This window comes from Ailuropoda melanoleuca, chromosome 11, assembly GCF_002007445.2.
Source record: "Ailuropoda melanoleuca isolate Jingjing chromosome 11, ASM200744v2, whole genome shotgun sequence".
In the NCBI taxonomy this organism is placed as follows: domain Eukaryota; kingdom Metazoa; phylum Chordata; class Mammalia; order Carnivora; family Ursidae; genus Ailuropoda; species Ailuropoda melanoleuca.
This window is the reverse complement of record NC_048228.1, coordinates 9,834,463-9,847,701: the sequence shown is the minus strand read 5'-3', so window position 1 is coordinate 9,847,701 and position 13,239 is coordinate 9,834,463. Positions and strand designations below refer to the sequence as shown.

Sequence of the window (13,239 nt, the reverse complement as noted above, 5' to 3'; positions counted from 1 at the left end):
CATGTAGTAGACGGGCAAACCCCACGTCTCCACCTACCCCAGTCTCTTCTGTTCATTGGTACATCATTACCCTGGAATATACTCTACTCTCCCACCTTTCTTCATAAATAAACTCTAGGATGTACAATTCAAACACCATGTCGCTGGGCTTCTAATAATAATTATACCTTGGTTTTCTTGTCTATAGAATGGGAGGGTTAGATTTGAAAATCTCAAAGGTAGTATAAAGAATGGGACACCCTTAGTTTTAATAAACTACACCCTAAAATGCTTCACAGCATCAACGTAGTTAAAATCTTTTACTGAGCATGAAACAGAGACCAAGTCTGTCCTCACTGCCTAACTCTGCTATGCAATCATCATATATGTAACCTTAGCCAACCACTGTGTGCCTCATTTCCAACTGATAAATTCACCACTGTCATTGCCATGATCACTGTCCTCAGCACTGTCCACTGGTTCATCTCTACTGTGAAGCAATGCTATGTTAAAGAAAATTTCAAAGATGATTTAAAGAGGATTTTAAAAATGAAAGGATCAAAAAGCAGCAGCAAAAATACACATGCAATCCTACCTACATTGTAGTAATGATCTCAGAAATGGGATTTACCTTAAGTACAATAAAACCAACACTAAACGGATCAACAGAAATCCTAAATAATCATTTAGGAGAATGAGCATTAACTCTTGGAAAGAACCTTCTATTGGCCACGGGCACATACAAGCAAAATTGTCCACTGACTCAAGCTGAAGCTGAGAAATACACGTGTGAGCTTAAGATTCAAAGGCTGAGGCAAGGAGGGACCTCTGATCCAGTCCCTGGATTAAGGCACCCCACTTGGAAGTTCCACGAGTACCACATGCTGATGGCCCAAAGCAGGAGCCTTTAGGAAGAGAGATGACACAGTTATATCAGAAAAAGTATGAACCACGATGGGCTCAGATTAAATGGGAGGTGTGGTCTTCACACCTCTAGCTACCCTCCAGCACTGTGATCTGAAACCAAAACACTGGCCCCAAACATCAGCCTGGGACAAAGCATTACTAATTCAAATAAGAAAATTTACCACCTGAGAAAAAGAAATGCTCTCAATGAGGCAACCCGACTAGAAAAGGCATGAACTGTCTGTACGTATGGTGTTTTTCACTTTGACATAATCCATAGGCCCAGGGCAGAGAATCCTAGCTGGCCTATGGCAAAGATAAATAACGTTCATATTTTACTCCTACTCAGAGATGAATCCAGGCTTGTGCAGTGTGAATCATATACATTTGGGTGCCTTTTTCAAGGAAAAAAAAAATTCAAAGTTACAAGTTCAAAATGAAGTTGAAAGCAAATATTTGTTCAGAATGAAAAAAAAAATCATCACAGTTTTAAAACCATTTTCAAAAACTGGCCAATACCACAAAATCCAGAAAAATCTGGGAAAACAACATGATAATATCGTTATCAATTAACTTCCTAAAATACCTCCATAATCCTTCTTCTCCTGCATATTTGGACTACATTCTCCCTGGCTGACTCCACATTTGATAGTGATATTATAGTATTTTCTATCGAGAACATAAAATACAAAAATAAGGCAATTTGTCCTGCAGAGTGGTTGGTCAAAAAATTAGAGGTAGTTTAAGGATGGCTGCAAATTCTTGTCACTCCTCCCACTGGGAGATGGACTCCATTTTCCTTCCCTTGAACCTTGAATGCAGCAAAACTAGCACTGTGTGACTTCCCCACCCAGACCTAACTAATGAAGACCGGCAGCTTCTGCCTCCTTCCTCCAAGGACTTCCCTCTTGGAAGCTGGTCACGATGTCATGACAAAGCTCAAGTAACCACTTGAAGAGGTCGACGGGGGAGAGAACAGAGGGCCCTGGCCAACAGCCTCAGCTGAGCTCCCAGCTGATGGCCAGCACCAAGACCAGGGAAGTGAGACTATTCGGGACTTTCCGGCCATCTCAAAATCCCAGCTGAAATCCTTTTGCAAAGCAGAATGACCATCTGGGCAAAGGACAGAACAGTGAGAACTAAGCAATGTTTTAAGTCGCCAAATCTTTGAGTAGTTTATTATTCAACAATAATTGTTTTCTTCCCAGTGTTTTATTATAAAGAAAAGTTGAGGAGTGCCTGAGTGGCACAGACGGCTGAGCATCCAACTCTTGGTTTTGACTCAGGTTGTGATTCCAGGGTCACAAGATGGAGCCCCACATTGGGCTCTACGCTCAGCGTGGAGTCTGCTTGACTCTCTCTCTGCCCCTCTGTTCCTCCCCCTGCTTTCATGCACTCTCTCTCTCAAAATAAATAAATAAATCTTTAAAAAAAAAGTTGAACGAATTATATAGTAAACACTCATATATCCATGTCTTTGACTCTATAATCAACATTCTATTATACTTGCTTTATCATATTATCTATCCATTTGTCTTTCATCTCATTTTTTATGCATTTCAAAGTTGTAGACATCAGTACCCTTTACTCCAAGCACTTCAGCATGCATATCATTAAGACTTTTTTTTCTTTGTGGTAAAATTTACATAAAACATAATAAACAAATCTTAAGAGTACCACTCTGAGTTTTGACAAATGCACACACCTGTGAAACCCAAACGTCTAACAAGACCATTATCATCGTTCGGAAAGTTTCCTCTTGTCCCTTCTTAGTCAATGCCACACCCCATTCCTCCATGGGAAACCACTCCTCTTTGTTTCTACCCAAGGTTAACTTTACCAGTCCAGAACTTAACAAACAGCAAATTATATAATATATTCTCTTTTGTATCTGGTTTGTTTCACGTGCACATAACATTTATGAGATTCATTCACGATGTTGCCTGTGTCAGGAGTATGCTTCCTTTGATTACTGAATAGCATTCTTTTGTACAAGCATACCACAATCTGTTTATCCATTCTCTTGTTGATGGACACCTAGGCTGTTTCCAAATTGTGGCAAGTGAATAAGACTGCCATGGACTCTTTTGGTTAAGTCTTTCTGTGGACATATGTTTTCATTCCTCTTGGGTCGACACCTAAGAGTGGAATCACTGGGTCAAAGGGGAGATGTGTGGTTAGCTTTATAAGAAATTTCCATGCCTTTTTCTGAAGGGAACTTCGTTTCTTATTACCAATGGTTTAAAAAGTTCCTTTCAGCTTCACATCTCATTATTGGTGAAGCCCCATCTTTAAGACCCTCTCTGCACTTTCTCACTAAGTGTCTTTTGTTGCCCGGGAAAGGTTTCAGAGGACTCCAGCCATTTGATCTGCCTATGCATGTCCTGCCTGGGGCCATGGCAGCTAGCCCAGCTGCCACATCCTCTCCAAGGATGGGGGACAAGGCGGCCATGAAGTCTGGGTCAACCATGCTATCCTCCAATCCTTGGAATCGAAGATGAGTCTAAATGCTTGATGAGTTCACCAGGGGCCTGTGGTCACTAGAAGACTTAAATTTTTATTTCTTTGCTACTAATCTCCCTTCTCCCTCCCTGTCTTCCCAACTAGCATCTAACCTCCCCTGAGAGCAGAACCTTGTTTCTCTCATTCACTGCTTCATCACCATCACTTAAAATAATGCCCAGAAGAGAACAGGAACTGAATGAACAAATGGATGAATAAATCAATGAATGAATGGCTAGTCCCATTTCTACTTTGTAACCCAACCCTGAAGAACGTACTTCTATACTGGCCTGTAGCTATGTGGACTATGCCTGAGGCACCTTGTTGGTCAGTGCTTTGTGTCTCCAGCATAGCAGCTACTTGGTCTATGTGACACTCTTTCTCTGACTCCACCTGAGGCTCGAGAAGCCTCCTTGGGCATGGACTTCATCTATTTCAGCTGTGTAACCACATGGTACCCAGACATGTGCTTTGGGCATAGCAGGTGCTCAGTGCATGTCACCTTGGTCTCTGATTACCACGTACACCAAGGGTTCTTAACCTGAGGACCCCCAGATTGCAGGAGGAGCCTGAATTCTTTAGGGCGAGGAATTTAACACATTCTCAAAGAACTTGTGACCCAAAACATGTTAAGAATCACTGAGGTAGATTTTGACAAAAGCTACTTTTGCTTCCCTTCATGTATGAAAGACTTCTGGCAAAGCCTTCGCTCACCAAGCTCCTTTCCCTATTGTGTGCCATGCCTTGTGGTCGTCATTGTGGGTATGCATAGCATTTCCATTCTATCACAATTATTGAACAAAATCTCCACTACTGAAAAGTTGGACCATTTCCAATTTTTTCACTATTATAAACAACACTGGGATGAACATCCTATCCCTAAAGTTATCTTTATCCACCTCTTCCATTCTTTTCTTAGAAGAGATTCTAAGAAGTGGAATTACTAGGTCAAAAACACAAATGTACCGATGCTTAAGCTGCTTTCTGGGGGTTGTTTGAATTAATATATGAGAGATACACTGTCCTTTCTGTTGATTCCAGTAAGGACCAGCCCATTTTCCATTTCCTTGAGGCTTACTGGACCACCTACCTGATCAATAATCCAAAGAAAGGCAACCCAAAGATAAGTCATTTTTAAGACCACTCCCAAAAGATACTGAGGTTGGGCCAAACTTGAGTTTGCATTTCCCTCTCCTTGCTATCCCCACCTTCCACTCTTATGAACCAACCCATGCATCACGTTAGGTTTTTAGGGTTTTTTTAATATTGTATTTATTTGAGAGAGAGCGTGCATGTGTGCATGCAAGGAGGGAGAGGGGCAGAGGGAGAGAGAGAATCCCCAGCAGACTTCCCACTGACCAAGGAGCCTGATGCAGGGCTTGATCTCATGACCCAGGAGATCATGACCTGAACTGAAACAAGAATCAGAGCCACCCAGGCACCCCACATTAGGTTTTGAAAAGGAAAGATGAGATACAAAAATGAAATATACTTCTGAAATATAAAGTCACTTCTGAAATATAAATGAAGACGGATTTGTTTTGTAAGGGCAGAGAGAAAAGATAAATGAGTATACTAAGATATCAAGAGAAGAAAAGGAGGTACCCATGAGAAGGAGGGGCATTATGAGGCAACCTGCTCTCACTGAGGGGTAGAGCTGGTCCACAGACCACCGGAGCAGAGCCCATGGCTCTCCGTCCTGCCTGGAGACAGCCCTGGCCCTACTAGAGTTCCTCCGGGTCCAACATTTTCACCCACTTACAACTGCAGTCAATCAGTTGCTAATGATTTCTCTAATTATTCTCCAGGGCATGGGAATCCACACTGAAGTGGGAACCTACCAAAGCAGGGTCACAGCCCTCTATCTCTGTGTGTGACATTGGCCAAACTACTGTCCCTCTCCAGGTAAGTCTTCTGGTTTGCAAAATAAGAAGGTCCCACCCACTAATGTTTCAAACAGGTATGTGTGAGTAAGCAGTAATCACTACACAGTCACAGCCGCCCGTGTATCACAGTGTCTCTAGAAGCATCCACAGTTATATAGCATGCTTTCACAGGAGCCTCTCTGGACTATGGAGCTAGCAGAGGAGACTCTTAATGGCCCTGACCTTCTCCTCCTTCCTCGCACTGGAGGGGGAAGTTCTCATAAGAACCCATAAACAAGACCTCACGGTCTGTCACAGGTTTAAGTTCCCTCTGCCTCTTCACAGGTTCCCTCTCCTTGCTGTGTTGCGTGGCCTGCATGGTACAGCTTGGCATTTGACCGAGCTCCAGAATTGCAGCAATCTATAGAATATTCTTTTTTTTATTATAATAATATTTTTTATTATTATTATGTTAGTCACCATACAGTACATCCCTGGTTTTTGATGTAAAGTTCCATGATTCATTAGTTGCATATAACACCCAGTACACCATGCAATACGTACCCTCCTTACTATCCATCGCCAGCCTATCCCATTCCCCCACCCCCCTCCCCTCTGAAGCCCTCAGTTTGTTTCTCAGAGTCCATAGTCTAGAACTAGGAAGATCGGTAGAATATTTATTCTAGTGGATTTAAATGTGGCAGCAAATCCTTTGACACTCTTCCCATTCAGAGGTAGGGATCTCTGTGTCTCCCCTTGACCCTGGGCCAGCTTGTGACTATTTTGACCATTAGAGTGTAGCTAAAATGGCACTACAGAACTTCTAAGACCAAGTAGCTGTTTCTCAACCTCTTGTATTCATTAATGCCTCCCTAAAAAGCCTTTTCAGACATTTTTTCCCTAATCACTTCCCCACTTCCATAACATTTTAATTATACATATATATATTTCTTATACTGCATGTATGTCTGGTTTTTTTTTTACATAAAAAGATTAATATTTTTTCCCACTTCCCCATGGACCAACTTTTGCCCCCAGAGGGCAATATCGTGTCTGTTAAAATGCATGGGCTGGGTCATAAAAGACCATGCCGCTTCCCCTCGGTTCTCTGGAAATTCTTGTTCTTGAGGGCTTTAGATGCCACGTATGAAATCTCACTACCTGGAGGTCTGTCATTCTGGAAGACCATCTAGACAGAAAGATGCCCAATGATCCCAGCTATGCCAACTATCCATCATTTGAGTCTCCCGGGCCCATGTGATGAAGAAGTCTGTGAGAACCCCAGCTCCATCTGCTGTCTGACTGCAATCACATTAGAGATCCCAAGCCACACTCTCCTAGCCCAGTCAACCCCCAGAACCAGAAGGATCATATTAAATAAATTATTATTGCTGTTTAAGCCACTACACTCTGAGATGCTTTGTTACTCGACAGTAGGTAACCAGAGGACGTACAATATACTAAAGAGTTACCCTAAGAATTCAAGAGTTATTCATTGGTTTTATCTTCATAAACCCTATGAGGTCAGTATATACATTCCGCAGATGGACTCAATTCTGGCAACTCCAGGGAGAAGTGGAGGGCTACCCGTTGCTTAGGACCCACTGCTCTGATCTCCTCCAGCCACAACCTTCTTGGGTCTTCTACCCACCGTGATGCCTGTTTACACATTATCGTATTCGATAAGCATTTATTCATCAGTATATTCTGGGTACGATGCTGAGCATGCAGGATACGAAGATGAAAATCATAGTTCCTGTAACTCAAGGAACTTGCAATCTAACAGAGGGATTAAAATATCAATGTGACGTGATAAAAATTATGATAAGTGTAAGTACAGGATGCTATGGATCACACAAGTAGGGACCCAATTCAAAACGGGGGTCAGGAGGCAGTGAAGGACAGTGAAGCCTTCTTGGAAAATGTAACCTTTGACCTGAGTTTTCAAAGGGGAGGAAAGGACCTAATCAAGAGAAAAGACAGGGGGTGGATATTACAGCAGAACAGTAGCTGTGCAAAGTCAAGACAGAGTCAAGTGCATTCAGGGAATTGCCAGAGATTTTCAGGAATTTGGGCATGTGTGAGGGGAGAGGAGGTGCAAGGTGAGTACCTCGTCCTGGTTTGCCTGAGACTTTCTAGATTTTAAAATGGGAGGCCTCACATTCTATGAAGCCCCTCAGCTGGTTACCCCAGGCAAGCCAGAGGGGAGCACAGAATGGGGGAGATGGAGTAGAGATTGGTGGGTGGCAGCTAGGCGGTTTTGAGCCTTTCAAGCCATGCTAAGGCAGTTTTAACTTTATCCCCAGGAAAAATAGGAGACAATGAAGAAATGTATGCAGGTCAAGTGATTTGATTACTTTACAAAGAATTGGGGTTGAGCCAGAGCTGAACCTGAGAACTACTCCACGTATTTTGAACACAGTTGTCTCTTCACTTCCCTACCAGTGCTCAGGAAACCTTTTAAACATCATGGATGTTTGCAGACACAGAACTAGATGTCCACCCGCATTCCCTGGTTGACACAGAGCCCAGAATCCTGTGGAAGAAACCACAACTCTAATCCACAACTCCTCCACTGTATGCTGCCACGTCTCCAACTTTCCAAAGAACAAAAAGAAGAGAAGCCAACGAAGACCTTCCTTGACCCCATGCTCCTCTTCAGCCACCATCCTATTTCTCTGCTATCCTGTATGGAAAAAAAACTGCTCTGATAACTGCCCATTCCTGCTGTCTCCAAACCCTCACCTCCTCTTCTCTTCTGAACTTCTGAGAATCAGCCTTTTACCTTGAAATTGGCCTGTTATACTGAAAATGCTCATTCTAAAGAAACCACCAAGTTCCATATTGTCACATCCAGGGGTTGATTCTCCCCCGCCTCACCCACTGTCAGCAGTACTTAAGACAGGTGATGACTCCCTCTTTTTTAAATTTTCTCCGTAAAATTTAATAGTTGTCTGTGTAGACATCTTATATACCTTTGTTAGATTTATTCCTAGGTATTTAATACTGTATGCCACATCACTGCGCATGGCAAGATTTCATTTTCTTTGTTTTGTTTTGTTTTTGCTAGATATAGGACTGTAGGTTGGTGTATATTTCTTTCAGTAACTTAAAGGTGACATTCCATCGTCATCTAACTTCTATCATTTCTGCTTAGGAAATGGCTATTGGTCTTATTGCTTCTTTGAAAGTAATGTATCTTTTTTCTCTTGATAGCATTAAGACATCTTCTGTATTTGGTTGTCAACATTTTTTATTATGATGTGACTAGAATGGTTTTATTTCCATTTATCTTGAGGTTTGTAGAGTTTCTTCAGTTGGGGCCTTGATGCTTTTGATGAGTATAAAAAATTTTCAGTCTGTATTTTCTTAAAATATTGCTTCTGCTCTATTCATTCTCTTCTCTATTATTGTGATTGTATTTACAGGTATGATTGACCTTTCAGCATGTCCCACATGTCTTTTAAACTCTTTTCAGCATTTGTCAATCCTTTGTCCTACCTGCACTTCACTCTGGATATTTTCTACTCACCTCCCTTTCAGTTTACTAATTCTCTTTTCTACTGTGTCTAAACTACTATTAAATTTACCTACTGAATTCTTAACTTCAGTTATTTTATTTATAAGGCACAGCATTTCCATGTACTCTTTTTTTTATAAAGTCTACTTCTTTGGTAAAATTCTTCAGATTCCCTTCTATTTCCTTGAACAAAAGAACCATAGTTATTTGAAAGTCTGTGTCTGAAAACTCCATATTTGGATCACCCATAGATCTGTTTTTCTTATGATTTTGTCATGTAGTCCTATTTCTTATGATGTGCGGTAATTTATTAAATGCCATACATTGTGAATATAAAAACTGTAGCAGCTCCATTGAACTGCTAAAACGCCTGCTTACCTCTTTAATCGGTTAGCAGCTGCTTTGCACTTGTTTGTTTTCTGAGTCTTGCCCCACACATGTGCAACTTAAGAACTTGACAACTGTACCAATGTGAAATTGCAATAGACTTTTGAGCTCATTTCTGTGATTTCCTCCTTTCTAATTCCTTTCCCCTCATGCTATTGAAACTGCTATAACTCCAGATCTTTCTTCTCAACCTCTACTGCCCTCTGCTATGAATCAGCAAATGCCTGAGTGGGGAAAGCAGAGATAAATGCAGGACTCATCTGAATGAGATTTTCTTCTCTCTCAAGGATTTGGTTTCTGAAGTCCTTGTTACCTTGACTGCTCTCTAATATCCTCACAGAGATTTTTTTCTTCTCTTTTTGGTGCATTTTATCTGGTTTTATCATTGTTTTAGAGGAAGGGGAGACTTAATCTCCCCTATGCTACTCCAGTGGAATCGGAAGTTCTATATTCTTTAAAATTTCTGAACAATCCTGTGCAATAACTATCCTCACTTTACAGAGGAAGAACTGAGGCATAGGAGCTTTAAGTTATTTCACAAGAAAAAACATCAAAATCAGAGTGCTGAGTTGTATTTCAAGTTCCATGTTCTTTCCAATCCACCATTGATACCTCATCCCCAGCTCTCTTTGGGTAACACCCAGAACAAAGGAACTCAGCTGAAAAACAAGGATAAAGGACAATTTTTCTGTACAGTAAGATCCCCTCCTCTTTCCACCTCCTCTCTGATCCTCACCAACAATAGAGAGCCAACCTATATTTCTGAAGTGAGAAACTGTTGAATAATTCATAAGACAGGAGGGCTCCTAGCTCAAATCAACCTTGGATGAATTGTCTTTGTGGCCCTACTGAGATGAAGAAAAATATTTTCCTTGTGCAGTAAATGTGGTTCAAAGAGAGGATTCATTAAGGAAGATGCAATTTAAACACATATGTTTTTCTGACTAGTACCACACTTTTAGCGGAAGGTGATGCTTAATAGAGTAGAGACGCTTTAATCTCTCTGCATACTGACTTCCTAAATTTAAAAAACACACAACATTGCCACTAACATTTTAAGGAAGATAGGTGGATGCATCCATACACACTTCATTTTAAGTGTCTGTCCTTAAAAAGGCATCTGTTATTGACTGTAATAGTGTGAGTCATAACAAAGACATTTATATTCATGTAGATATAATCTACACTTCCACAGGTGTCCAAGTGTAATGTACAATTGCCTAATGAACCCTTAAAATAAAATGCTGCCAATGAGAACTGAGTTTGCCTCTCCTATAAAGAAAATGAAACTCCATCAGGCTGGCAAATAGGAACTTCAGCATCCTAGATATTTTTAATATGATGGCTTTCCTACTACAATTTCTGCAGGGAATAATATATAGGAAAATAATGTTTCTCCTTTGTGATTACATTACCATATGGAGTAATTTTTCTTGACAGGGAGGTCATTTCATCTGATGAGCTCTTGAACAGTGAAATGAGAGCTTGGTTCTATGACATCAAAGGACAGATTGACTTATTAAAATGGTTACATTTTGGATTTTTATTAGTCTATTTCACGTTGCTCCCTTATAAGATCAAAAGCACGAATGCATTTGGTAAGTCCATCAGGAAATATTAGGGATAAAAATTAAACAGAATGGTCATTATTACAAATGGGAAAATCATCTGGAAACTAAGATTCTAGAGGCCGACTCTAAGAAGTCTCACAAAGATGTGTTTTGGAGAGCAGAACAGATGGGATGTGAGTATTAATGGGGGAGTCAGCCTCATAAGATCAACAGCCGAAGTTTTAGAAAAATCACTCAGGCATCTGAATTCAGGACAGGTTGCAATGGACTGAAGAAAATTAATTGTCCTGGACATCTAAACCCAGAGGGAAAATGACCCAAATCTAGGAGAGATTTCCCAAGCACTCTGAGAAATTTTTCATCAAAACACCTTGCAAAATTTGTGCTTATTGCAAATGTGCTTATATTTATCCCCTTTGATTTACTTTCATTCAGCAGGTCTTGGGTGAACCCTTTGTTGTGCCAGGACCACAAAAACGCTTTGACATGATTGGTACTCCCATGGAGTTCATGGTCTTGTGGGGGAAGACAGATGAATCAATACTAACAGCCTGATGGTGTGCATGTGGTAAGGCCTATTTAAAAAAAAAAAAAGGAATGATCATTCATCTATTTGTTCATCAATATTTAGTGAGTACATACTATGTGTCAAACTCTGTACTCAGCACTGGGGACACAAGAGTGTCCTTGGGTAGCTATAATTTTAGTAGGGGAGACACATGATAAACAAGTAAGCACATAACTGCATAAGCAGAGTCCACGTTATGGTTCAAGCTGCAAGGAAGTACAGTGAAGTGCCCACGTGTAGCTCTACTCGGCAGCACACTCTTCTAAAGCCCAGAGGAAAGACTGGACCCTCACCCCAGGGATATCTCAAGCTCCTTCGGATTCAAAGCGCTCTTAGAACAAGAGACCTTTTCCACGTGCTTGGTCTGGGCTGTGATGAAGTGCCCTGGGTTCTCAACAGTGACCCTGGCATGCAACACAATTGATCCCCCCAGCATCCACCACCTGCCTTTCTGAGAAAGTGGCAAAGTTCCTCAAAACACACTTGGAGGCAGGACAGGGCTGCTGACTCAACCTCCAGACTGAACAGCGCTCTATGGTCTAGCCTCCTACTATAGCTTCCCGTTGGCAAGTCTATATGGACAGAGTCCCTGTTTTCCTTATTACCAGATACCTAAAACCCAGCACAGTGCCTAGAATATGGAACGTATTCAATGACTACATGGTATATAAATGACTCCAACAACATAATAGGGTAAGAGGTGTGCCAAGAGCCGGTGTATCAGTTTTCTGCAGCTGCCATAACGAATTACCACCAACCGGGCAGCTGAAAACGATGGGAATCTATTCGCTCACAGGGCTGGAGGCAGAAGTCCCGAACCTGGCAGGCCCTTGCTCCCTCTGGGAACTCTACAGGAGCATCTGTTTCTTGCCTCATATGCTTCTGGAGGCTCCAGGAGTTCCTTGACTTGTAGCTGCATCCCTCCCACCTCTGCCTCGATGGTCACATTGTCCCCTCCTCAGTTACATCTCCCCTGTGTGTCTCTTATAAGGACACTTGTCATTCAATTTAAGGCCCACCCAGATAATCCAGGATGATATCTCCGTCTCCAGACCTCCAGACCCTTAACTTAGTTGCATCTTCAAAGGCCATTTTTCCAAATAAGGGCACATCCCCAGGTTCCAGGAATTCGATGTAGGCAGATCTGTAACAGGGCATCATTCCACACACAATAGCTGGCATGTGTGAACTGGAACTGTAAATGGTTCCCTCCTCGGATATCAAACTGCCCTAAGTATAAAGAGGGGCTCGCTGTGCCTAGACTGTTTGTACAAACAATATGGCTTATTCTGAATACCCACCTTCCTTCTGGGAGTCTAGAATTTTGGTACATACCAGACAGAATAACTACATAATCATCCTCCAATAAAACCCTGGACACTGAGTCTCTGATGGGCTTCCCTGGTAGAACACATTTCACTCACACTGTCACAATTCAATCCCGAAGGAATTAAGCACATCCTATGCGACTCCACTGGGAGGAGACTCTTGGTAGCTTGTGCATGGTTTCCACAAGTCTTCACCCCATGCACCTTCTTCCTTTGCTAATTTTGCGTTAGAGCCCTTTACTGTAATAAGTCATAGCCATGAGTACAATTATATGCTGAGTCCTGTGAGTCCTCCTAACAGCTGGTCAAACCTGGGAGCAGTCTTGGGGACACCTGACACGGGACACGTAGAGCACCAGGGAAGGTTTCCTCCAAAAGGTAGTGTTTGAGCTGAGAGCTGGGACAATCGTGCAGCTCATGAGTGGCAGGACCACTGCTGAAGCTCAGTTTCTTCTTCTGCAAAATGGGGGCATATCAGTCAAAGTTGGCAGGAAACCCATGATGCACTCAAACCAAGTTACGGGAGGAGAGTTTAACAAAGAGAAGACACACAAGTGCGTGGTCAGGATTTAACTGACAAAGAATAAGGCAGTCTCAGTTAGAATGGCAAAAA

General features: G+C 41.9%; 1 protein-coding gene and 1 long non-coding RNA gene across 2 annotated transcripts in view; one reads left to right on the top strand and one right to left on the bottom strand.

The window, feature by feature from the left end:
• The window catches only part of LOC105240374, a 28,358-nt gene extending 20,532 nt beyond the window's left edge, over positions 1 to 7,826 (top strand). The window contains exons 3-4 of the long non-coding RNA XR_004628712.1: positions 5,196 to 5,292; positions 7,698 to 7,826. This is a non-coding gene — a long non-coding RNA (uncharacterized LOC105240374). The remainder of the gene's footprint in view (positions 1 to 5,195; positions 5,293 to 7,697) is intronic.
• LOC117804361 (putative uncharacterized protein C1orf196) overlaps positions 1 to 13,239 on the bottom strand; it is a 275,627-nt gene that overhangs the window by 193,901 nt on the left and 68,487 nt on the right. The gene's annotated exons all lie outside the window — the stretch shown is intronic.